Source organism: Microcaecilia unicolor, chromosome 1, assembly GCF_901765095.1.
Source record: "Microcaecilia unicolor chromosome 1, aMicUni1.1, whole genome shotgun sequence".
Taxonomy (NCBI): domain Eukaryota; kingdom Metazoa; phylum Chordata; class Amphibia; order Gymnophiona; family Siphonopidae; genus Microcaecilia; species Microcaecilia unicolor.
In genome coordinates this window covers 33,691,147-33,718,463 of record NC_044031.1, presented here as the reverse complement: position 1 = coordinate 33,718,463, position 27,317 = coordinate 33,691,147, and the positions used below count along the sequence as shown (strand labels likewise).

Here is a 27,317-nt window from a genome sequence, read left to right as displayed (position 1 = left end):
AAAGGCAAACACAGAAGTTTCCAGGTGATTAATAAAGCCCATCAGCTGCTGAAGATCAGCTGCAGGAATCACAAGGCAGCTACGGGTGCTGTTCAGGCACAAACTAGAAAAGCAAGTCTGGCAGCCCGGAAGATCTGGACCAGACTAGGCAAAAGTCTGGAACATGAGACAGTCCATAGCAGCCACCAGTTCTGGCCACCAGAGGGCGAGGTGAGCACAGACAAGGAACCCATCACCATCGTGACAATAGTAGCAACATTCCATGCTGCAAATCCCAGAGCAAAAAGTGGCTTCCGCCACATCCATCTCAATAGCAGACTATGAACTTTTCCTCCAGGAACTTGTCAAAACCTTTTTTAAACCCAGATACACTAAAAGCTGTTACCACATCCTCCGGCAATGGAGAAGGGTAGTTAGTGGGGTTCCCCAGGGTCTATGCTGGGACCGCTGCTTTTTAACATATTTATAAATGATCTGGAGATTGGGAGTAACTAATGTTGTAATTAAATTTGCTGATGACACAAAGTTATTCAAAGTCATTAAATCGCGGGAAGGTTGTGAAAAATTAAAAGAGGACCTTACGAGACTGGGAGACTGGGTATCTAAAGGGCAGATGATGTTTAATGTAAGCAAGAGCAAAGTGATGCATGTGGGAAACAGGAACCCGAATTATAGCTACGTCATGCAAGGTTCCACGTTAGGAGTCACAGACCAAGAAAGGGATCTAGGTGTCATAGTTGATGATACATTGAAACCTTCTGCTCAGTGTGCTGCTGCGGCTAAGAAAGCAAATAGAATGTTAGGTATTATTAGAAAAGGAATGGAAAACAAAAATGAGGACATTATAATGCCTTTGTATTGCACCATGATGCGACCGCACCTTGAATATTGTGTTCAATTCTGGTCGCCGTATCTCAAAAAAGATATAGTACAATTAGAAAAGGTGCAGAGAAGGGCGACGAAAATGATAAAGGGGATGGGACGACTTCCTTATGAGGAAAGGCTAAAGCAGCTAGGGCTCTTCAGTGTAGAGAGAAGGCGGTTGAGGGGAGATATGATAGAGGTCTATAAAATAATGAGTGTAGTTGAACGGGTAGATGTGAAGCATCTGTTCACGCTTTCCAAAAATACTAGGACAAGGGGGCATGCGATCAAGCTACAATGTAGTAAATTTAAAACGAATCGGAGAAAATATGTCTTCACCGAACATGTAATTAAACTCTGGAATTCTTTGCCAGAGAACGTGGTAAAGGCGGTTAGCTTAGCGGTGTTTATAAAAGCTTTGGACGGCTTCCTAAAGGGAAAGTCCATAGACCATTATTAAATGGATTTGTGGAGAATCCACTATTTCTGGGATTAGCAGTATAGAATGTTTTTTTTACTTTTTTGGTATCTTGCCAGGTATTTGTGACCTGGATTTGGCCACTTTTGGAAACAGGATGCTAGGCTTGATGGATCTTTGGTCTTTCCCAGTATGGCAATACTTATGTACTTATATACTTCATTGAACCTTTTCTTATCCTGCTATATCATTTTTAAAAATACAGTGATGAGAACCATAGGCCAACTCTGTGGGTGCTATGGGTGCTCGAGCGCCCCCAATATTTCACCCACCGGAAGTTCGTTCACTCCCTACCTCCTCCCTTCGAGTTCCAGGCCCCCTCCCTCCTAATTTTAAAAGTCATCTATCTTACCTCGTCGGGGTTATGGCGGCAGCTGCGGTAAAAATCATGCAGGCTCGGCTCGGTGCTTCTCTCTCTCTCAGCTCTGGTCCTGCCCTTGCGGAAACAGGAAATGAGGGTTGGACCAGAGAGAGAGACAAGGGAAAACAACTAAGCACCGAGCCGAGCCTGCATGCTTTTTACTGCTGCTGCCGCCCTAACCCTGATGAGGTAAGATAGATGACTTTTAAAATTAGGAGGTAAGGGGCCTGGAACTCGAAGGGAGGGAGGGAGGAAGGGAGGGAGGGGGACCCTGGAACTGGGTGGGAGGGGGAGGGAAGGAGGGAGGGGGACCCTGGAACTGGGAGGGAGGGAGGCAGGAACCATGGAACTCGAAGGGAACCCTGGAACTCGGAGGGAGGGAGGGGGATCCTGGAACTCAGAGGGAGGAGGGAGGGAAAGGAGGGAGGGAGGGGGGCCTGGAACTCGGAGGGAGGTGGAGGGGGGATGAGGGAGGGGGACGGAGGGACAGGGGAGGGAGGAGGGGGAGGGAGGGGACAGGGGAGAGGGAGGGGAGAGGGAGGGGGAGAGGGGGAAGGGAGGGGGAGGGGAATGCACCACCTGTAAAAAAGAAATGCAGCACCCCCAATCATTTTGAAAAGTTGGCTCCTATGATCAGAACTGAATGCAAAACTCTAGGTAAGGTCACACCTTGGAGCGATATAGAGGCATTACAGTACTCTCAGACTTATTTACCATCCCTTTCTTAATAATTCCTAGCATTTTGTTTGCTTTTTTGGCCGCCTCCACACATTGGGCAGAAGATTTCACTGTACTATCTACAATGACACCTAGATCTTTTTCTTTGGTTCTGACCCCAAGATGGACGCTAGCATTAAGTAACTATGATCTGGATTGTTCTTCCCAATGTAGTCATAACTTTCCAATCTCTGTCTTCCCCTGGTTTCTTCCCCCAGTGAGGGTGGAGTGACTCTTCCAGTATATATAGAGTGCAGTCCGCAGATCCAGAGCAGAATCTGATGACTCAGAGACAAGAGAGAAAGACTATCTGATCTAGATCATGGAGGGAGCTGTCACTTTTCTGCTGATCACCCTGACACTTTCCAGCCTCTCAGGTATAGTCACCTCTTAAAAGTGGATAGAATCTGAAAAAATCAAGAACTGTAGGACTTTGTACAGTTAGAAGGTTCGCTGTATAGAGGAAAGGCTATCAGAGCAATGTGTTCATTCCAATTTCTCTCTTCTGTTTCATAAGATGTGGATTAGATCAAAGTTCAATCAAATCCACTATTGGTTATAAAGTCCTCTATCATAGATCTAGTCTTTCTCTTTCTATCAGTTCTGAGCTGGGGCAATCAGACATGCAGTCAGTACTGAAGATATACACAGAATGAAAAAAAGACAAATCATATTTTGTATCACTTTCTGAATAATTCCTAACATTCTACAGTTAGAAGTAATTTTATCCCTATGCATCATTATGTAGTAGGTTACTTAACAGTTCTTCAAAAGTACTGTATAGTGTGCATGAAATCAGTGTAACGTGTACTTACCTATGGGTTCCTACACATGAAACTGATTAATGTTTGTTAAAAGGCTGCATGTGTTGTATTTTATTTTATTAACAACATATGAAATAATCAGAAAAAAACATCAAAACAGGTGGAAGAGCCCAAACAAACTGAATGCGCACTGACAAATTGTAGAGATGAAATAAGACATAAGTACAAAAGTGTTACCATAATGGCTTACCAAAGGTCCATCAAGCCCAGCATCCTGTTTCCAACAGTGGCCAATCCAGGTTACAAGTACCTGGCAAGATCCCAAAACAGTACAATATATTTTATGCTGCTTATCCTAGAAATAAGCAGTGGATTTCCACAAGTCTATTTTAATAAAGATCTATGGACTTCCTTTAGGAAGGCATCCAAACCTTTCTAAAACCTTGCTAAGCTAACTGCTATTACGATATTCCAGAGTTTAATTACACGTTGAGTGAAGAAATGTTTTCTTTGATTTGTTTTAAATTTACTGATTCGTTTTAAATTTGTTGCTTTATTGTGTGCCCCCTAGTCCAGTATTTTTTGGAAAGAGTAAACAAGTGATTCACATCTACCCATTCCACTCCACTCATTATTTTCCAGACCTTGAAGAGTTCTAGCCGCTTTAGACTTTAGGGAAGTCATTCCAACCCTCTTTATCATTTTCATCACCCTTCTCTATACCTTTTCTAATTCCACTACAGTGAAACCTCGGTTTTCGTTGACATCGGATTTCATCGGTTTCGGTTATCGTTGATTTTTTTGCGACATTTTCGTCTCGGTTTTCGTCGATCGCCTCGGATTTCGTCGGCGTAGCAGCTTCCTACAGCGTCAACTATCCATCTGTCGCTCAGGTCTGTCCAGCTTGGAGTTCCTTTGCAAAGCCTCGCCCTGCTCACGCGCTCGGTTCTCTTTTGCTTTGGGCTGCGCGGCCTGTTGTAGCGAGACAGAGCCACTAGACCTGAGCAGTCACCGGCCGATGGCTGTTACGAGCCGTCTGCACTCGTGGATGAGTTCCGTGTACCAGTGCTGCTGAGCTCATGACTGAACGACGTCGTCGTCATGAGCCTGGCGGAGAGTCAAGCGCCCCGCAAGACGGCCGGGAGCTGCATGTCCAAACTGCTGGACGCCGAAGAGGAGGACGAGTTCTAGCAGACCACCTATACAGTGAAACCTCGGTTTAGTCGGTTTCGGTTTTCGTCGATAGTTTTCGGGCGAATTATCGACGAAAACCGAGGTTTCACTGTATATCTTTTTTGAGATGCGGTGACCAGAATTGCACACAATATTCGAGGTGTGGTTGAACCGTAGAGTGATACAAAGACATTATAACATCCTCATTTTTGTTTTCCATTCCATTCCTAATAATATTTATCATTCTATTTGCTATAGTTCGGGTTCCTCTTTCACATGTGCTTCACTTTGCACTTGCTCACATTAAACGTCATCTGCCATTTGGATGGCAAGTCTCCCAGTTAACCCTACTCTCTGTTTTCTATCTTTTAACCAATTTTTAATCCACAATAGGAACTACCTCCTATCCCATGACTTTCCAATTTCCTCTTGAGTCTTTCATGAGGTACTTTTATTAATTAATTATACAAACCAGGGTATAATGTAATGGAGATAATACCAGTGAACGGATTGGCCCAAAAGTGTACTGAAATATATTTTTGTTTGTAATATATTTATTTATTTATTGCATTTGTATCCCACATTTTCCCCACCTCTTTGCAGGCTCAATGTGGCTTTCAATACATCATGAATAGTGGAAATATATAATAAATAGGACATTAGTATTATGGAAGGATCTTGGGTAGACATGATAATAAAAAAAGCATGAGATTAGTATAACAAGCTCATCATAAGGAAGTTCTCAGAGTATAAACTCACCCAAGCGAGTCACTTGGGGAGTCACATTTAAACGAGTGGTAATGTTGAATAGCTTGCCACAGTTCCAACAGGATTCGTCCACAGCGAGTTAACATAATTGGAGAGCAGTTTGGAAAGCTGCGTGATAGAGCTGGCAATCGTATACGGACATGGACTGAACCCAATGTGGGATGTGGCATCTCTGACCATATAACGTTAAGTGCCTGGATTTATTATATTATAGAAAACAGTGAAAGGAGTATGGTTCATTGTTTCGATTAAGAGAGTTTCACGGTAGTTGGAGTTAGTGATAGGATGACCCACTAGTTCTTTAGTTTTTAGAAGGTGAACATTATTTCATTTTATTATTTGAAATTAAATAAGAGCACGGGTGTGCATTTGCTTATATAAATTGAAAAGATCAAAGAGAAGTTCCATGATCGAGAAACTTCTCCATCCTTAGAGACGTAAATCACTTCGGCGTAGCCTCGCTTGGGTGAGTTTATACTCTGAGAACTTACTTATGATTTCCATATAGTAACATAAAAATATTTCAGATATGAACATATAAGGGGCTCTGGGATGGTAAAGCTTCCCTATATGAGGGCTTGGGAGCAAGATCTTAAAATGGAAATTACTGAGGGGCAATGGAGGAATATTTGCAAAGAGGTGAAAAAGGCATCAGTGTGTGTCCTAATTAAAGAAAATGCCTACAAGGTCCTGAGTCGTTGGTATTATACTCCAGACCGAATAAAGGCTATGTATCCTAATGCCTCGGATACCTGTTGGAGGTGTGAGGAGGGGAAAGGAACATATTTTCATATCTGGTGGGAATGCCCGAAGATACAGACCATACTGGGAGTTAGTTACCAGTTATATATCACTAGCGGTAGGAATTCAATATTCTTGTGAACCTAAATGGTGTTTATTAGGTTTGGGAAAAAAGGGAGGGAAGAAATGGCAAAATAGAATTACACGAATGGGCCTGGCGGCAGCAAAAACAACCATAGCATGGAAATGGAAGCAGAAGCTGGGCCCTACAGGGCAAGATTGGAAGGGCAAACTTCAGTTAATGATGGGGTTGGAAAAATTGACGGATAGACGTAGGGGACACTATAATCCGAACGCGGAAGAGTGGTTACACTTAGCAGAGATTGGAAAGATGATTAAAGGAGCAATAAACCTGGGTACAAGATGCGAATGGGGAAGGGTAGGGGGGGGGAGGGGGAGTTGGGGGAAGCTGGAGGGAGGGGGATTGGGAGCTCAGGGGGGGTGGGAGGGGGGAGGGGGAAAAATTGATTGTGAATTGCTTTGAATGTTATATTTTTGAATTTTCAAGGAGTATTTGTCTCCAGATGTTGTTATTTTGATATGTTAATAAAAACTTTTATAAATTTAAAAAAAAATATATATTTCAGTACACTTTTGGGCCAATCCTTTCACTGGTATTATCTCCATTATATTATACCATGGTTTGTATACTTAACTATTGTGATTTTTACCAGAGGTAAATTGGGAACCCATTTTTTGATAGTTGGTACTTTTATTAGTAACACGTAATTTATCTTTAAAATTGAGTGAGGTACACGAAGATTGGAGGGTGCACAATGCAACGATGATTTTTTAAAAGGTTCTAGAGGATATCCTGGAAATTATAGACCGGTGAGCCTGACGTCAGTGCCAGGCTAAATTGTAGAGACTATATAAAGAATAAAATTACAGAGCATATTCAAAAGCATGGATTAATGAAACAAAGCCAACATGAATTTAGTGAAGGGAAATCTTGTCTTACCAATCTACTACATTTCTTTGAAGGGGTGAACAAACATGTGGATGAAGGTGAGCCAGCTGATATTGTGTATCTGGATTTTCAAAAGGCATTTGGGCAAAGTACCTCATGAAAGACTCCAGAGTAAATTGGAGAATCATGGGATAGGAGGTAGTGTCCTACTGTAGATTAAAAACTGATTAAAAGATAGAAACAGAAAGTACGGTTAAAAGGTCAGTATTCTGAATGGAGAAGGGGAAGATAAAGGGGTTCCTCAGGGGTCTGTGTTGGGTCTGCTGCTTTTAACATATTTATAAATGATCTAGATAGGGAGAAACTAGTGAGATATTTAAATTTGCCAATGACACAAAGTTACTCAAATTCCCTATGAGGAAAGGCTGAAGTGGCTAGGGCTCTTCAGCTTGGAGAAAAGACAGCTGAGGGGAGAAATGATAGAGATCTGTAAAATAATGAGTGGAGTGGAATGGGTAGACATGAATAGTTTGCTTACTCTTTCCAAAAATACTAGGACTAGAGGGCATGCGATGAAGCTACAAAGAAGTAAATTTACTATGAATCGGAAAAATATTTTCTTCACTTAATATGTAACTAAACTCTGGAATTTTATTGCAAAAGAATGTGGTAAAGGCGGTTAGCTTAGTGGGGTTTAAAAAAGGTCTGGATGGCTCCTAAATGAAAAGTCCTTAGACCATTATTTAATTGACTTGGGGAAAAATCCACTGCTTATTCTGGGATAAGGAGCATAAAATGTATTGAACTTTATTGGGATCTTGCCAGGTATTTGTGACCTGGATTGTCCAGTGTGGAAACAGGATGCTGGGCTTGAGGGATCTTTGGTCTGTCCCAATGTGGCAATACTTATGTAAAATGACTTTTCAAAATTCAGATACAAAATTTCGACTTGCTAACCTTTATCAACATGTTTGTTCACCCCTTGAAAGAAATGTAAATAGATTGGTGAGGCAAGATTTCCCTTCACTAATTCTATGTTGGCTTTCAGGCTTATTTTCGAAAGTGATCGCCGGCGATCTTCCGACATAAATCGGGAGATGGCCGGTGATCTCTCAAAAGTGGCGAAATCAGTATAATCCAAAGCTGCTTTTTTGACACCATCGCCGCTTTCCCGTAGCCACGCCGGCGAAAGTTCAAGGGGGCGTGTCGGCAGCGTAGAGAAGGCAGGAGATGGGCGGGGCATGGGCGTGGTTACCAGATGGTCGGCTTTCGTGCATAATGGAAAAAAAGCAGCGTTAATCAGTATTTCGCCGGGTTTACTTGGTCCTTTTATTTTCACAACCAAGCCTCAAAAAGGTGCCCCAACTGACCAGATGACCACTGAAGGGAATGGGAGATGACCTCCCCATACTCCCCCCGTGTTGTGAAGGATCCCTCCGCTCCTTTAGGGAAAACTCTGGACTCCGGCCTGTTTTATATATGACACTCCACTGAGATACAGCACCCTGTAGTTCCCAGAGGCGCCCTCCGATCGGGGTACGTCAGCCGTACTATTTCAGCACAGCTCCCGAAATATGCAGTCAGGAAAATAACTCTAGCAGTTTCAAGAATGCAATTCCAAAAACAAACAGTTCAAAAGAAACGCAGTAGTTCCAAAGCAAAAACAGTTCAGGAATCGCAACAGCTTCAAAAATTGCAGTTCATAACTCCCAACTCAGAAATTCCCCATCAGTTTCAATAATGCAGTCAAGATGATGCAATTCAAAATAAGCAGTTCAAAAACCACACAGCTCGTGAATCTCAGCAGTCACAAACAGGCAGTTCAAAACAAGCAGTTTAAAAAATCGCACCAGCAGTTCAGAGAGAGAGAACCTCTAGGGGTCCCACCCTTCTCTGGCCAGCTCTATCTCCTGGCTTCCTCCCACTTGACCCCGTCGCTTCCTGGCTCCTCCACGATAGCCACTGCCTTCCTTTTTACCAAGACCCCGCACCAAGCGGTACCTGCTGTTTGAACTTTTCACCTTTGGATCTTGCCAGAGCTGCAATACCCATCAGCTCCTCTTGCCTCACTTCCTCCTCCTTTTCTTCCCCTTTCCATTCCATGGGCTCCTCGCCCCACCCATTCTCCAGCTGATCCTCCTCCCCCTGATCAGCTCTGCTTAGAGGCTCCCCCTCCATTCCGGGCCTCCCGACCGGGTCTTGGGCTTCCCCTCTACCTGCCTTTCCCTTGGGCTCCACTGGGGGCTGCTGGGATAGGAAGTCTTTGATTCTGTTGTAAGACCTCCTCAAGGGCTGCTGGAAATCGTAGTTTTTACCCTGCCTCCAGCCCTCTGGGGAAAATAATCTATGCTTTCTCCTGGCATTTCTCCCTGAGCTAAGAATCTGGATTGTCCCCTCCTCTGGGCCTTATCTTCTCCTCCGTCTGTACCCCCCTCTCTGTTCCCTTATCCCCTTCTTCATAGTGTATACCTGACTTTTCACTCCTATCACTATCCCCTTACCTGCCACACCATGCAATGTGTCCACCCCTTCAGAAAAAAAAATGCAGAACTCAGGAGTGTGACTTTGTGGCAATGAATAAGGTGGATAGGAGCATTGGCAGACTGAGTAGGGATTCGGTTACTATGCAGTGGAGAGGGCAAGGCAGCTGGTGGGGCATCTGCAGGTGTGGATAGATGCCTGGGAAATTGAGACAAGTTGTAGAAGAGTGGGGCAGGGCTTGGAAGGTTTACAGACTCAGAATAACCTTCCTTGCTTGACACAAAGTAGTTGGCAGTGGAGGGACTGTGTGTTGCTGTTCTGAGGTGTTTAGAAGGAATGGATCTACAGAATCTTAGTGGTAATTGGAGAGTAAAACAAAATGCTGGGCAGACTTCTACGATCTGCGCCCTGATCATGGCTGAATGGATATGGATGGGTTGTAGTGTAAATTTTAAGGTGGTGTCGACGTTAGCTTCAGAACTTTTAGTACAGAACAGTGCTGGACAGACTTCTACGGTCTGTACCCTGAGAAAGGCAAGGACAAATCAAACTCAGGTATACATATAAGTATCGCGTACCATGTAAAATGAGTTTATCTTGTTGGGCAGGACTGGATGGACCGTACATTTGCTATGTTACTATCCTGCTTATTTTCAAAAGAAGCCAGCCATCTTCCGGCACAAATGGGAGATGGCCGGCCATCTCCTAAACCCGACCAAATCGGTATAATCAAAAGCCGATTTTGGCCGGCTCCAACTGCTTTCTGTCGCGGCAGCCGGCAAAAGTTCAAGGGGGCATGTCGGCAGGGTAGCGAAGGCGGGACGGGGGCGTGATTAAAAGATGGCCAGCTTTGGCCAATAATGGAAAAAAGAAGCCTGCCCGACAAGCATTTGGCCGGCATTACTTGGTGCAAAGTTTTTCACGACCAAGCCTCAAAAAGGTGCCTCAACTGACCAGATGGCCACCTGAGGGAATGGGGGGTGACCTCCCTGTACTCCCCCAGTGGTCACCAACCCCCTCCCACCCTAAAAAAACATTTTAAACTTTTTTTGCCAGCCTGTATGCCAGCCTCAAATGTCATACCCAGCTCCCTGACAGCAGTATGCAGGTCCCTGGAGCAGTTTTAGGGGGTACTGCAGTGCACTTCAGGCAGGCGGACCCAGGCCCATAACCTGTTACACTTGTGGTGGTAAATGGGAGCCCTCCAACCCCCCCCAAACCCACTGTACCCACATGTAGGTGCCCCCCTTCAGGTGTACAGTTGTGGGGAGTGGGTTTTGGGAGGGGGATTTGGGGGGGCTCGCACACAAGGTAAGGGAGCTATGTACCTGGGAGCAATTTTTGAAGTCCACTGCAGTGCCCCCTAGGGTGCCCGGTTGGTGTCTTGGCATGTGAGGGGGACCAATGCACTACAAATGCTGGCTCTTCCCACGACCAAATGCCTTGGATTTGCCGGATTTGAGATGGCCGGCCCCGTTTCCATTATCGGCAAAAACCAAGGCCAGCCATCTCTAACGCCAGCGATCTCTAAGGGCACCCCAATGTTGAGATTTGGCCGGCCCCGACCGTATTATCGAAACGAAAGATGGCCGGCCATCTTGTTTCGATAATACGGTGGGGTACACCGCTTCACGGAGCCGGCCTCAGAGATTGCCTGCCCCGTTCGATTATGCCCCTCGACTTTACTATGCCCTGATGTTATATTTACCCAGTCAATATCAGAGATCAGAGTGTTTTCTTTCCTGAAGAATTTTCAATCTATTTAATTCAAGGCCCTCCTTAACATGCAAAGCGACTACTTTGCTAATTCGATCCACCTTATCACTACAATATAGTATGTTTCCTGCTATGACAGTGTCCAACTGGTTATCCTCCTTCCACCAGGTCTCAGAGATGCCAATTATATCTAATTTTCATTTAGTGCAATATATTCTAATTCTCACATCTTATTTCTTAGGGTTGTGGCATTGCATATAGACATTTATTAAATATTGGGGTGGGGGAAGAAATCATAAATAAAGATCAATGCAAGAGACATGGTCTGGGGCTCAGCAAAATATGTTTGCCTAGGGCCAATATAGCATTAAACTAGACCTGGTCCTCAGAAGGAGGTGACAAGAAGGATGTTGTAATACTTTAGGAAGAGAGGTGGAGACTGTCAGAGTTGTACCTTCCAGTGTTATTCAAGCAAATGATGATATTTAAATATTTTTAATTATTTTTCCTCTTTCCTTCTTTTTAGGTTTGGAGAGTCTGAATGCCGGTGGAGAGACTGCCGAGGTAGATATAAATTTAGATAACCCCATAGGTCTAAGGACTCCTCTGATACTAAATCTTCCCATCTTCACACCCCCAACACTCAAATTATTACTCACTCCACATTCTCAAACCCTCCCAGGCACCATCTATGTGAGGATTCCTATGACCTTTGACTCTTCTTTTTATTCTTTACAGGTTATTTGTATAGAGGATGGAAAATATATGTACATTTAGGTAAGATTATAAGAATATTTTGAAGATAAGAACATAAGCATTGCTGTACTGAGAAAGACTGAGTCCATCAAGCCCAGTATCCTTTTCCAACAGTGGCCAATACAAGTCACAAGATCCAGAAGAGCAAACAAAATTATTCTGCTTATCCTAGAATATGCTTTGGATTTTCCCAAGTCCATCTAATACTAGCTATGATTCTTTTTTTAGGAAACTATCCAACACATTTATAAACCCTACTAAGCTAACTGCTTTTACCAATTTCTCTAGAAACAAATTCCAGAATTTAATTACACATTGAGTGAAGAAATGTTTTTGCTGATTCTTTTTAAATTTACTACTTAGTAGCTATATTGCATGCCACCTAGTCCTAGTATTTTTGGAAAGATGTAACAAGCAATTCACCTCTACCGATTCCACTCCCATCAGTATTTATACACTTACATCATATCTCCCCTCAGTTTGGATGGTTTCGAGGAGATCCCTAAATGTGACTTTCCCCTGGAAATCTTGGACAAGAAATGTATACTATGTATCCCTATAAAGTAAGTACATCTGTCAGACACTTCTATTGTCCCTACCCTAACCTCTTTCTTGATTCTGTTTCTTCACCACCCTTTCTCTCCTTTCTTCTCTGTACCTTTATCCCTTCCAATTATCTCTCCTCTCTACTCACCTCTTCTCTCATCTCCCTGCAATCCCCCACTTCAGCCTGCTTATCCAGTCCTCAGGTCTGCAATTATCTTCTCCTTCTTCCAGACACCACATCAGATCCGACAAACTCCCACTCCTGCATGAATCATTTTTAAAATTATTTGTTTAGTCTATCAAGTGCTGTATGGGAATTATGAACTGTTAAGTCAGTTCTTTTCACATGTGTTTTTAATAATTCTGCCAGAATGCAAGAAATTTAGTACTGAGGTACCCGGTTTTAGAAATATAAGATTTAAACATCAGGTTGATGCTATTACTGAATGGAATTCTTTAGCAAAGTTAGGTAACTATGGATGGTTGTATAAGATATTGAAGACCTTTTGTTAATCCTACTATTCTGTTATATCCTGCTTCTGTGCAACTTCTTGCATTGTAAACTGCCTAGAATCTCACTCGTTCGTTCCCTCTCAGACTCAGTGTCCCACCCTCGCAAGGAAATGACGTCAGAAGAAGGCGGGGCACTGAGTCTGAGAGGGAACGAATGACGCGAAGGGAAGGCTGGTGAGAGACGTCAGATAGAGCTTTCACTGACACTGCACAGATGTTGCAACGGAGGTAAATTTAAAAGATTTTGCTGGACATGGAGGGGAGGGAGGAGAATTGCTGGTATGGATAGATGGAGGGGGCAGGGGAGAGATGAGCATCGATGGACATGGATGGGAGGGCAGGGCCCAAGGAGAGAGGAGACATTGCTGGACATGGAGGGGAGGGATGAGAATGCTGGATATGGATAGAGGAGAGGGGCAGGGGACAGAGGAGCATCGATGGACATGGATGGGAGGGCAGGGCCCAGGGAGAGAGGATTATGACATGGAGGGGAAGGAGGAGAATTGCTGGATATGGATAGATGGAGGGGGGCAGGGGAGAGCAGAGCATCGGTGGACATGGATGGGAGGGCAGGGCCCAGGGAGAGAGGAGAAATTGCTGGACATGGAGGGGAGGGAGGAGAATTGCTGGATATGGATAGATGGGGAGGGGAAAGGGAGAGAAGAGCATCGGTGGACATGATGGGAGGGCAGGGCCCAGGGAGAGAGGAGAATTGCTGGAAATGGATGGATGGAGGAGGGAAGGGGAGAGAGGAGCATCGATGGACAAGGATGGACATGGATGGGAGGGCAGGGTCCAGGGAGAGAGAGGAGAAATTGCTGGACATGGAGGGGAAGGAGAATTGCTGGATATGGATAGATGGGAGGGGGGGCGGGGGAGAGAAGAGCATTGATGGACATGGATGGGAGGAGAGGGCCCAGGGAGAGAGGAGAAATTGCTGGACATGGGAGGGGAGGGCAGGGGAGACAGGAGAATTGCTGGATATGGATGGATGGGAAATTGCTGAATTTAAGGGCTGGATCAGAAGGCAGATGCTGAAACTGTAGAAAGATAGGACAGGGCTACAGATGGTAGACAGGACACATAAGGACACAGGAGGATGGTGGACATGGTGAGAGAAAAAATATCAAATGAAAGAAGACCTGCTTAAAACAGAAGACACTGGGACCAAAGCGAATAGAAAAACTAAATGATCAGACAAGAAAGGTAGAAAAAAGTATTTTATTCAGAATTTATAAATTGGAATATGTCAGCTTTTGGAAATGTGCATCTGTGATATTTTGCATGTAAGTTTCAATTTTTCTAGTATTGCTGCATTCTGAGTCTGACTTCTTGAGGTAATTTTCCAGTTCAGTATTTTGCCTTCATATCTGTTCTGTCTGTGTTTTTCATGTGTGATCAAGTTCAGTATCCTGCTGGCGTGTAGTCTTTGCAGCCCTTTTTGTTTTGTTTTTTTTCACGAGGTAGTGTATTGGTGTTTTAGAGCATGGTGTAATTACAGTTCTGCCTTTTCAAGCATAAGGTTGTAGCTCGTCCTGTCCTTGGGAATTAGTGCTGTTATGGTTTGGTAAGGTTATGAGTGTGTTTTTGCACAAGTTTGTGTATAGTGTTTGCAGTGGAGAGATTGTGTATCTGCACCTCTGACCCCCCCAGGGTTATGAGAATTGGAACTACTAATTGTAGTGGGCTTGAACGAATAATTTCTGGGGAGGGGGGGTTTCATGATAGCATTGTGCTTATATTTCAATCAGTTTTTCTGTACAAGTTAAGCTTCATTTGTCTTTATTTGAAATTTCATAAATAAAACAAATTCTAAAATGTGCTGCTGCGGCTAGGAAAGCAAATAGAATGTTGGGTATTATTAGGAAAGGTATGGAAAACAGGTGTGAGGATTTATAATGCCGTTGTATCGCTCCATGGTGCGACCGCACCTTGAGTATTGTGTTCAATTCTGGTCGCCGCATCTCAAGAAACATATAGTAGAATTGGAAAGGTGCAGCGAAGGGCGACTAAATGATAGCGGGGATGGGACGACTTCCCTATGAAGAAGACTAAGGAGGCTAGGGCTATTCAGCTTGGAGAAGAGACGGCTGAGGGGAGACATGATAGAGGTATAATAAAATAATGAGTGGAGTGGAACAGGTGATGTGAAGCGTCTGTTCACGCTTTCCAAAAATACTAGGACTAGGGGGCATGCGATTAAACTACAGTGTAGTAAATTTAAAAACAAATCGGAGAAAATATTTCTTCACCCAACGTGTAATTAAACTCTGGAATTCATTTGCCGGAAAATGTGGTGAAGGCGGTTAGCTTACCAGAGTTTAAAAAAGGGGTTGGACGGTTTCCTAAAGGACAAGTCCATAAACCGCTACTAAACGGACTTGGAAATATCCAAAATCCCAGGAATAACATGTATAGAATGTTTGTACGTTGGGAAGCTTGCCAGGTGCCCTTGCCTGGATTGGCCGCTGTCGTGGACAAGATGCTGGGCTCGATGGACCCTTGGTCTTTTCCCAGTATGGCATTACTTATGTACTTATGAATAATCTTATCAATGGGGTGGAGCTTGGGTGGGGAGGGGCGGGGCTAGGATGGGCCCCACCAAATTGGTCTGCAACAGGGCCCCGCACTTGCTAAGACTGGCCCTGATCGCAGAATGGTAGAACCATGAGAGACACCTGTTGTGATAACAGACCATCCTTAAAAAACTCTAAAGAAATGGTCGGATAGAATAGAGCAAAACCAACACACTACCCTGAATACCTAAGGAATACAACCTGTTAAGCAATATTTATGATGTCAAGATGAAATAGGACGATAGCTCTCAACCTGAGTAAGATCCAGAACACTCCGCTTCAATAAAGGATAAACTGAAGCCCTTTTTAGAGTCACAGGACTTATTCATGAGGGCAGTCGTGGATCTAATAGGTCATATTTCAAAAATTAATAAGGTGGCACTCTTCAAAATGTTCTCTACTATGACTTGAGACTCCTCTGAGGGTTCTTTACTGGGACTGTAGCTAAGTTTGTTTTAATAACTCCGCTTTGAGCTCTGTGACTCTACTTAGCTGAGGACATATCAGGAACTCCTTCCACTGCTCTGAATTTCAGGGTCTAGGTAGGAGTGAGTGCTCTATATGATGTTGTGAGGCAGGGGGTGAGATATTCCCCCTGGTTCTGCTCATGCTGTCCCACCTCTCTCTCCTCCTCTAGTGAACCGGACTGTACTTGATTTTGGACCAGCCTCACTGTTGACATTCAGAAGAGTCTTTCTCCAGCCTGAGGACACCACCTCTGTACCCTCTACTCCCACAGCCCTCCAGTGACTCCAGTGACATTACTGGAGCTCTGGTTACTTTCTAGTAAAGTAATAAAACCTTTTTTTTTGTAGCATCATTCAGTGATTGTCTTATTGTTGTCTAAATACAATGAGGTTAATATTGTAGCAAGTATCTCAGACTGACGGGACTGAGGAATACCCAGAGGCTGTACACAAACATTCTCCACTTCATTCTCAAGCATCTTCCACCCTTCTTCACAGAGGGGTTAGCTGTACTTATAAACAGAATGAAATAGTTTCAATGAATTGGTGACTCTTGGTCTCCTCTCACAAATACTCTCTAGCTCATTCTCAAGCATCTTCCACCCTTCTTCACAGAGGGATAGCTGTAAAAATCCTCACCCTCCCTTTTATGGTGAAACCTTCGGGCAGTGGGTAAGCCCAGTATTTCTCCTCTCTCTGACTGTGGGTATGAAACTGGTTTCTACTTTATTTTACTTCCTAATATATTACAGGATCTGCAGCCTGGATTTCAATGGGTAGACATCACTGGACTATATATCCCACAATGCTTTTGGGTTAAATCCCAACCAGGATTTGCCAACCGTCTCCCTCCTGAACTGGGTAACTTGGCAGCTCTGCATTAGAGGTTCCCTATAAAGTGTTTCCAGTGGTTTCTGAGGATTCATTCTGTGCTCCTCAAGGAAAGAAACCTTTATCCTGGGTTACCCCCCTTGTTCGGAGAGAGCAGCCTACTTCTGTGCAATCTGGAATACGTTGTAACTGGTTAGGCCACAGGGTCTTTACTTGCCTTCATTTTTTCTCTGTTTCAATGCTTCATACTGCCATGACCCTGAGGTTTTGGGGGTGCCCTTCTCCCTACTCCAAAGAGTCCTGTCCATGAATTACAACTACCTTTGTTTCAGTGCAATGGGGCTGACAACAGGGTGAGATTGCTCTTGCCCCAACAGTATACCACAAATATCCCCAGTAAATTGGCAGGGGGAGGACAGAATGACTCAGGTTTTGGGAAAGGGAGGAACATTGCCAACTTTTGTTGCCAGATTGGTAGGGGCTGAGTTAGGTGATGCTGTAAGGGGGATGCACTTTGCCATCAGGGATTAGGTTGTGATCAGTTGAGTTTGGGGTGATTTGCAGAAAGCTGGAAAAATCTCTAAACAACCCACAGGAAATTAAACAAATGAAATATTTTTGCCTGAACACACCCCTATCTCTCAATCCTCTGTGGTTCTAGATTACCCAGTGTTAAATTTTCCCTTTTAGACATGGTTTGGATGATAAGTCCCTGGACGGATTGCTGTCTCTTGTTGCATTAAGGTATTTAAACTCAACAGCTCAGGCTTTGGCCAAAGCTCTTCATTACAGACTCCTGTGAAAAATGAGTCATGGGATAGGAGGCATGCTCTCTTATGGATTAAGATCTGCTTAATTAATGGAAACTGAATATAGGGGTAGGTGGTCATTTTTCTAATTGAGGAGGGTGAATAGTGGAATGCCACAGGGATCATCAGTACTGGGACCGGTGAGATTAAACATATTTATAAATGATCTGCAAATTGGAACCTGAACCTGCTTCTCCCTGCTTGTTCAGTCCATCTGCTCCAGCCTGCTTGCTCCAGCTTCTCCCTGCTCGTTCCTATTCATCCTGCACCAGCTTGTTCCAGCCCACCTGCTAGCTTGTCAGCCATTGACTTACTTGCCTGCCTGCCTGCCTGCCTGCTACTTGTCAGCCCTTGTCTTACCTGCTCTCCAGCATCTCCCTGCTCGTTACTGTCCATCGGCTCCAGCATGCATCAAACACCGCCTGCTAGCTTGTCACCCATTGATTTACTTGCCTACCTGCTACCTTGTCAGCCATTGACTTAACCTGCCCCCCCAGCCTCTCCCGGCTCGTCCCTGTCCATCCGCACCAGCTTGCCCAGCCCGCCTGCAAGCTTGGCAGCCACTGCCTCACTTGCCTGCCTGCGAACTTGTCAGCCATTGACTTACCTGCTCTTCAGTCCATCTACCCTCCCAATTCCAAGCCTCCGGCTCTCCGCTCTCTCTATCTGCTTCTCACCCCAGTCACTACACTTACACCTGTTACACTGCATCACTACTTATGGCCCCTGTCCACATCCTCTTCCTTGCCCTGTCCCTTCCTAATCTTTTTCCCCTCCCCTTACCGCGTCTACCGCTGGAACTCATTTGCCCCCTGTGTTCCCTCCGCCGCTGCCCGCTTCGGCAATACCCTATTCACCCCATCCCTCACCACCTCACCATCTCTCTTGTCCCCCTCCTCCTTCCTAGCCCTTAATCTTCAACACCTCATTCCTGCCATTAACCTTCACCTTCCTCCTGAGTGCACCCCGTCTTCGTTGCCTTCGCGCCTGACCTCCCCACCCTCCTCCGCACTCTCCTGCTCCTCCTCCTGCTATCCGCGGGGACATTAATCCTAATCCAGGCCCCCCTCACCTGTCCTCCTATCCATGCAAACGATTCCGTGATGTCTCCAATCTCGTCTCTATTCCCCTCCTCCCCCCTCTTCCCTCCCCTTCTCATGTGCCTTGTGGAATGCCCACTCGGTCTGCAACAAACTGCCCTTCACCCATGATCTCTTCATCTCTCGTTCCCTTCAACTGCTCGCCCTAACTGAAACCTGGCTCTCCCCTGACGACTCTGCCTCAGTCACGGCCCTTTGTCATGGAGGTTATCTCTTCTCCCACACTCCCCCGCCCAGATGGCCGCGGTGGACGTCGGGCTACTTCTCTCGCCCTCCTGTAGTTTCCAACCCCTCCTCCTACCGCAGTCTCACTGCTTCTCGTCCTTTGAAGCACACTCCATCCGGCTATTCTACCCATTACCACTCAGAGTTGCAGTCATTTACCGCCCCCCCTGATAAGCCCCTCTCTTCATTCCTTACTGACTTCGACCTTGGCTCACCGTCTTTCTTGATCCCGCATCTCCATCCCTCATTCTTGGTGATTTTAACATTCACGTTGACAACCCATCCAACTCCTACGCTTCTAAATTCCTTACTCTGATATCCTCCTTAACCTCCGACTATGCTCGACACCCCTACTCACCGTGATGGCCATTGTCTCGACCTCGTTCTCTTCTCTTCCTGCTCACCTTCCAATTTCTGCACCTCAGTCCTTCCTATCTCAGATCATCACCTAATCACCCTCACACTTCATCATCCTCCCCCTCAACCTCGCCCAACTATAACCACTGCCTCAGGGATCTCCAAGCTGTCGAACCCCCTACCCTATCCGCGTCACATCTCCAATCTCTTCCCTTCCATCTCGTCTTCTGATCTGTCGACACGGCGGTCTCTACCTACAATGAAATTCTCTCCACTGCTCTGGATACCCTAGCACCATCTGTCTCTCGCCCCAACTAAGCGCATTAATCCCCAGCCCTGGTTAACCCCTTGCATCCGTTACCTCCACTCCTGCACCTGATCTGCTGAACGACTCTGGAGGAAATCTCGCACCCTGTCAGAATTCACCCATTACAAATTCATGCTATCCTCCTTCCAGTCCTCCCTATTCCTTGCCAAACAGGAATACTAGTCTCAATTAACCATTCTCTTAGCTCCAACCCTTGTCGCCTCTTCGCCACCCTCAACTCCCTACTTAAGGTGCCCTCCGCTCCCACCACCCCCTACTCTCTCCTCAAACACTAGCTGAATACTTCCGCGATAAAGTGCAGAAGATAAACCTCGAATTCACTTCCAAGCTTCTCCTCCCTGTGACTTCTTAACCCACTCCCTCAACCACCTAACCTGGCCTCCTTCTCCTCCTTCCCCGAGATCACCGAAGAGGAAACTGCTCGCCTTCTTTCTTCCTCTGTGCACCACCTGTTCCTCTGATCCCATTCCCACCAATCTGCTTACCAACATCTCTCCTACAGTTAACCCCCTCAATCTGTCACATCCTCAACCTCTCTCTCTCCACGTGCTACTGTCCCTGACACCTTCAAGCACGCTGTAGGTCACACCACTTCTCAAAAAACCATCACTTGACCCCACCTGTCCCTCCATTACTGCCCCATCTCCTTCTAACCCTTCCTCTCCAAATTACTTGAACGCGCTGTCCACAGCCGCTGCCTTGATTTCCTCTCCTCTCGGCCGCCTCGATCCGCTTCAATCCGGCTTTCCGCCCACTACACTCGACAGAAACAGCACTCTCTAAAGTCTGCAATGACCTGTTCCTTGCCAAATCCAAAGGTCACTATTCCATCCTCATTGACCTATCTGCCGCCTTTGACACCGTCAATCATAATTTACTTCTTGACACACTGTCCTCATTCGGGTTCCAGGGCTCCGTCCTCTCCTGGTTCTCCTCGTATCTTTCCCTACGCACCTTCAAGTATTTTCTAATGGCTCTTCTTCCACCCGCCAGCCCGCTCTCTGTTGGGGTTCCTCAAGGTCTGTCCTTGGACCGCTTCTTTTCTCGATATACCCTCTTCCCTGGGCTCGCTGATCTCATCACATGGTTTCCAGTACCATCTCTATGCCGATGACACCCAGCTTTACCTCTCCACCCCGACATCACAGTCGAAACCCAGGCCAGAGTCTCGGCCTGCCTTTCAGACATCGCTGCCTGGATGTCCAACCGGCATCTGAAACTGAACATGGCAAAGAACTGAGCTCCTTGTCTTTCCACCCAAACCCTCCTCATCCTCTTCCCCCACTTCCGTCTCTGTTGACAACGCCCTCATCCTCCCCGTCTCTCAGCCCGCAATCGCGGAGTCATTTTCCGACTCCTCCCTCTCCTTCTCTGCCCATATCCAGCAGACAGCTAAGACCTGTCGCTTCTTCCTCTATAATATCAGCAAATTCGTCCATTCATCTCTGAACAGACCACCCGACCCTCGTCCACATCGCTCGTTACCTCTCGTCTTGACTATTGCAACCTTCTCCCTCGCTGGGTCTCCCGCTTAGCCACCTATTCCCCCCTTCAATCCGTCCAAAAATTCCGCCCGCACGTCTTATGTACCGCGTGAACCGATACTCTCATATCACCCCTCTCCTCAAGTCGCTTCACTGGCTCCTGATCTGCTAACCGTATACAGTTCAAGCTTCTCCTATTGACCTTCAAGTGTAGCACTCAATCTGCAGCCCCCCCCATTACCTCTCTACCCTCCTCTCCCCCTAGTGTTCCCCACCCGTAACCTCCGCTCTCAGGACAAATCACTCCTATCTGTAACCTTTCTCCACCACCGCTAACTCCAGACTCTGCCCCTTCTGCCTCGCATCACTTTATGCCTGGAACAGACTCCAAGCCCATACGCCATGCGCCCCTCCTTGCCCATTTTCAAGTCCTTACTCAAAGCCCATCTCTTCTCCCTTGCCTTGGCGCCTAACCATCTCCCCATTCATGTTACCTAAACTGACTGCATAGTTGTTACTTTTAGATTGTTACCTACACTGACTACATAGTTTGTTACCTTTAGATTGTAAGCTCTCTGAGCAGGACTGTCCTTCCCCATGTTTAAACTTGTACAGCGCTGCATAACCCTGCAGCGCTATAGAAATGCTAAGTAGTAGTAGTAGTAGGTGATTAATAAATTTGCAGATGACCAAAACTATTCAAAGTTCTTGAAAAAACTTGTGGACTGTGAAACAATTGCAGGAAGACCTTAAGAAATTGGAAGACTAGTCAACCAAATGGCAGATGAGATTTATTGTGGAGAAATGCAAAGTGATGCACATTGGGAAGAATAGTCCCAAATCATAATTGCTTGATGCTAGGGTTCACCTTAGGAGTCAGCACTCAAGAAAAAGATCTTGGTGTCATTCTAGACAATACCCTGAAATCTTCTGTCCAGTGTATGGCGGTGGACAAAAAGTAAACAGGATGCTAGGAATTATTAGGAAAAGGGACAGTAAATAAGACCAAAATATTATAATGTCTCTGTATCACTCTATGTTGTGACCTCACCTTGAGTATTGCAATCAATTCTGGTTGCCATATCAAAAAAACTTATAGCAAAATGAGAAAAAAGTTCAACAAGCACCAAATTATCAAATAATTAAATGAGGAAAGTCTAAAGAAGTTAGGGATCTTCAACTTGGAAAAAAGACAGTTGAGGTCCATCAAGGCCAGTATCCTGTTTGCAACAGTAGCAAATCCAGGACACAAGTACAAGATCCCAGAACAGTAAAACAGATTTTATGCTGCTTACCCTAGAAATAAAGAACAATAGTAGAGTAGAATGGGAGAATCTGTATGGTGGAGTTTTTTTAGGCAAGGTCTCATAATCTAGTGGTAGCTGTTGTCAAACTTCATCATTGCTGCTATCATTATAATCATTGACTCTTGCCCACCCTCCTACCATACCTAAAGCTATCCAACACGCTAATATTTTTTGACACTTGTATCTCTTGTGTTTTTTATTTTTATAATTTTATGTTTCAACAATTTTTTATTGATGAGGTCACATGGTATATAAATCGTATAACAGTGAAGTCTAGTACATATTACTAAACCTGAAATGTCCATCATCAATGTTTCCAAACTTTCTCCCCTATCCCTTCCTTCTTGTCTTCTCCTATATCTATAATGTGTACATGTATAATTACTGTGCAGTTGCATAACTATTAACAATAAACTTTTATATGACACTCCAATATTTATAACTCGTGTTTTACTCAGTGTATTATCCCAACAGTATTTACTGGCGGGTCCTCTTGATGTGCTCCTTCAAAGGATTGTTCTCCTATCTAATAATACACAAGTCCCTCTATTATGCATTGACATTACCCTTCCCACTCCTATACTCCCTCCCCCCCCACTCCCTCCCCTTCTACTCGCTTAAAATGTTCTCTAAACATCATGGTTAGTTACCTCTACCTCTGCACATGCCTATTCCTACCAGAGTGTAAAATATTGGTCTTGCTTCTTTTGGCACTGTGCTCCTCTTATATTAGGGGCAGATTATTGAGCACTGTGCTTCTCTTATTTTTATAATTTTTATATAGCGTGCTGTAAGCTAATTTGTTATGTACTAGCTAGAGATGGCTTAAGTCATTCATTCTTAACTTATCTGTATGCCGATAGCCAAGCACACCCCGCGAGGAGCCTGTTTCGCCCTCCTGGCTTTATCAAGGGGAGTTTAGCGTGCAGTCTCAGGGTTATCAGATACCCTAGAAAATAAGCAGTGGATTTTCCCCCAATTCCATTTTAATAATGGCTTATGGACTTTTCTTTTAGGAAGCTATCCAAACTTTTTTAAAACCCTGCTAAGCTAACTGTTTTTACTACATTCTCTGGCAATAAATTCCACAGTTTTAATCACACGTTGAGTGAAGAAATATTTTCTCTGATTTGTTTTAAATTTAATAATTTGTAGCTTCTTTGCGTGCCCTCTAGTCCCTAGTATTTTTTAGAAACAGCAAATAAGCAATTCACGTCTGCCCGTTCCACTCCACTTATTATTTTATAGACCGCTATCATATCTCCCCTCAGCCATCTTTTCTCCAAGCTAAAGAGCCCTAAAGGGGCATTTTTGAAAGCAATGTTGGGATTTGGACATCTTTGTAAAATGTCCAAATCCGGGGGTGGGGAAAAAACTATTTTAGAAAAAAGATGGGCGTCCATCTTTCGTTTCGAAAATACTATGGTCATCCCTAGACATGGACATCTTTGACCTTTGATGATTTTCGAAACCAAAGATGTTCCATGTCTAAAAAGCCTAAATGCAAGCCATTTGGACATGAGAGAAGCTAGCATTTGTACTGCACTGGTCCCCACTGACATGCCAGGACCAGGGGCGTAACCAGTTTTGGCTCAGGCCCACCCAGCAATGAGCACTCTAAACAGCACTGGAAGCGGAGGGAGCAGGCTGAGCTCCCACGATCCTGCATCTACATACATGCTGCCTACTGCTTCTAACCCGGAAGCATCACCTCTGCCGCGTCCCGCCCCCATTATCACAACTTCCTGTTTCTGCTGGGGCCGGACACGGCAGGGGAGACGCTTCAAGGTTAGCACCGGTAGGCAGCGTCTGGGAATCGCTGCCGTGAGAGAGAGGGAGGCAGATGCAGGATCGTGGGAGCTCAGCCTACTTCCTCCAATACTGATGCTGTTAAGGGTGGTGCCCATTGAAGCGAGAGGGAGAGTTGGGGGGAGGTCTCCTTCCGAAAGATAGATGCTGCATGGGGGGGGTGGGCATGAGGTGGAGAGGGGCAAGAGAGAGAGAATTGTGGGACATAGGGTAGAGAGGGGTAAGAAAGGAAAAAATCTTGCATGGGGAGGGGAGAGGGGCATGCTGTATGGGGAGGGACGAGAGAGGGAGAAATGTTGGACATGGGGTGGTGAGGAGGGGAAGATGGTGAAAAATTGGACACTACTACTACTACTACTACTATTTAGCATTTCTATAGCGCTACAAGGCATACGCAGCGCTGCATAAACATAGAAGAAAGACAGTCCCTGCTCAATGAGCTTACAATCTAATCGACAAAAAATAAAGTAAGCAAATCAAATCAATTAATGTGAACGGGAAGGAAGAGAGGAGGGTAGGTGGAGGCGAGTGGTTACGAGTCAAAAGCAATGTTAAAGAGGTGGGCTTTCAGTCTAGATTTAAAGGTGGCCAAGGAAGGGGCAAGACGTAGGGGCTCAGGAAGTTTATTCCAGGCGTAGGGTGCAGCGAGACAGAAGGCGCGAAGTCTGGAGTTGGCAGTAGTGGAGAAGGGAACAGATAAGAAGGATTTATCCATGGAGCGGAGTGCACGGGAAGGGGTGTAGGGAAGGACGAGTGTGGAGAGATACTGGGGAGCAGCAGAGTGAATACATTTATAGGTAGTAGAAGAAGTTTGAACAGGATGCGAAAACGGATAGGGAGCCAGTGAAGGGTCCTTGAGGAGAGGGGTAGTATGAGTAAAGCGACCCTGGCGGAAGATGAGACGGGCAGCAGAGTTTTGAACCGACTGGAGAGGGGAGAGGTGACTAAGTGGGAGGCCAGCAAGAAGCAGATTGCAGTAGTCTAAACGAGAGGTGACAAGGGTGTGGATGAGGGTTTTGGTAGAGTGCTCGGAAAGAAAGGGGCGGATTTTACGGATGTTGTAAAGAAAAAAACGACAGGTTTTGGCGGTCTGCTGGATATGAGCAGAGAAGGAGAGAGAAGAGTCAAAGATGACCCCAAGGTTTCGAGCTGAGGAGACAGGGAGAATGAGAGAGCCATCAACAGAAATAGAAAACGGGGGGAGCGGGAGGTGGGTTTGGGGGGGAAAAAGGAGAAGCTCGGTTTTGGTCATATTTAATTTCAGGTGGCGTTGAGACATCCAGGCAGCAATGTCAGACAAGCACGCTGAAACTTTGGTTTGGATGCAAGGTGAGATATCAGGGGTAGAAAGGTAGATTTGGGAGTCATCAGCATAGAGATGGTAGGAAAAGCCATGGGATGAGATTAATGAACCAAGGGAAGAAGTGTAGATAGAAAAGAGGAGGGGACCAAGAACAGAACCCTGAGGTACGCCGACAGGCAGAGGGATAGAAGTAGAAGAGGATCCACCAGAGTGAACACTAAGGTGCGGAGGGAGAGGTAGGAAGAGAACCAGGAAAGGACAGAGCCCTGGAATCCAAGTGAGGACAGGGTATCGAGAAGTATGCTGTGATCAACAGTGTCAAAAGCAGCGGAAAGATCAGAAGAATGAGGATGGAATATTGACCTCTGGATTTAGCCAGTAATAGGTCATTGGAGACTTTAGTAAGCGCAGTTTCGGTTGAGTGGAGAGGGCGAAAACCAGATTGTAATGGGTCAAGAATAGCATGTGAGGAGAGAAAATCAAGGCAGCGGCGGTGAACAGCACGCTCAGTAATTTGGAGAGAAAAGGAAGGAGGGAGATGGGTCGGTAATTAGAGGGACAAGTAGGGTCAAGTGAAGGCTTCTTAAGGAGAGGTGTGACCACAGCATGTTTAAAGGCAGCAGGGACAGTCGCAGTGGAAAGTGAGAGGTTGAGAATGTGACAGATAAAAGGAATAAGAGTAGGAGAGATGGCATTAAGAAGGTGGGTGGGAATGGGATCAGAGGAACAGGTGGTACATTTTGAGGAAGAAAGGAGAAGTGTAGTTTCCTCAATAGTAACTTCAGGAAAGGAGGAAAGGGAATGAGGGGAAGGAGAGAGAGGGGGAACGGACTAGTGAAGGGAGAGCTGGTGAGGTAGAGAAAGCAAGGTTTATCTTTTGAACCTTGTTGTGAAAGAATTCAGCAAGGGTCTGAGGAGATAATGAAGGGGGAGTTGGGGGAGGGGGCACCTTGAGGAGAGAGTTCAATGTGGTGAAGAGAAGTCGAGGATTAGAGCCAAGAGAGTTGGTCAGTTGGATATAATAATCCTGTTTGGCACGTAAAAGAGCAGATTGGAAGGAGGTCAGCATGAACTTAAAGTGTAAGAAATCAGCAAGGGCCCGAGATTTCCGCCAGAGGCGTTCGGCGGAGCGGGTACAGGAACGTAGGTAGCGGATATTAGAAGTCAGCCAAGGTTGGGGTTTGTACGCCTTACAGGGCGGGTCATCAAGGTGCAAGAGTGTCTAAGGCAGAGGATAGAGTATTGTTGTAAGAAGAAACAGCCTCGTTGACAGACGTGGATGGTGCCACAGTAGAGAGGAGGTTTGAAACATGGGAGGATAGAGATGAAGGGTCAATATCGTGAAGATTCCTAGATAAATTAGATAGGATAGGACGGGACTGGGAGGGAGGAGATTTAAGTGTGAAAGTTATAAGATGGTGATCAGAGGAGGGATGATCAGAGGCAAGGAAACTAGAAGGTGAACAGTTGGAGGAGAAGATGAGATCAAGACAGTGACCATTTTGATGAGTGGGGGAGGTGGAGCATAGTTGGAGATTAAAGGACGACGTTAAAGCGAGTAACTTGGAAATATAAGAGTTGGAAGGATCATTAGCAGGAATATTAAAGTCACCAAGGATGAGAGAGGGGGAGGAAGGATCATGGAAGAAGGCAAGCCAGGCGTCAAAGTCACTGAGAAAGGATGAAAGGGACTTACCAGGGGGACGATAAATGACCGCTATTCGAAGAGGCAGAGGAGAGAAAAGGCGGATAGAGTGGACTTCAAAGGAGGAAAAAACAGTGAGATTGAGGTGGAAGAAGGGGTTGAAATCTGGAGGAGGGAGAGAGAAGTAGTCCAACACCACCCCCACGGCCAGCAGGGCGAGGAGTATGT

The 27,317-nt window shown here is 45.5% G+C and overlaps 1 long non-coding RNA gene across 1 annotated transcript; it reads left to right on the top strand.

Moving 5' to 3' along the window:
* The first annotated feature begins 2,682 nt into the window (after positions 1–2,682).
* On the top strand, positions 2,683–11,791 carry LOC115465121. The gene is made up of 3 exons (XR_003941326.1): positions 2,683–2,797; positions 11,560–11,597; positions 11,772–11,791. It is a non-coding gene; the product is annotated as an uncharacterized LOC115465121 (long non-coding RNA).
* The last annotated feature ends 15,526 nt before the right edge of the window (positions 11,792–27,317 follow it).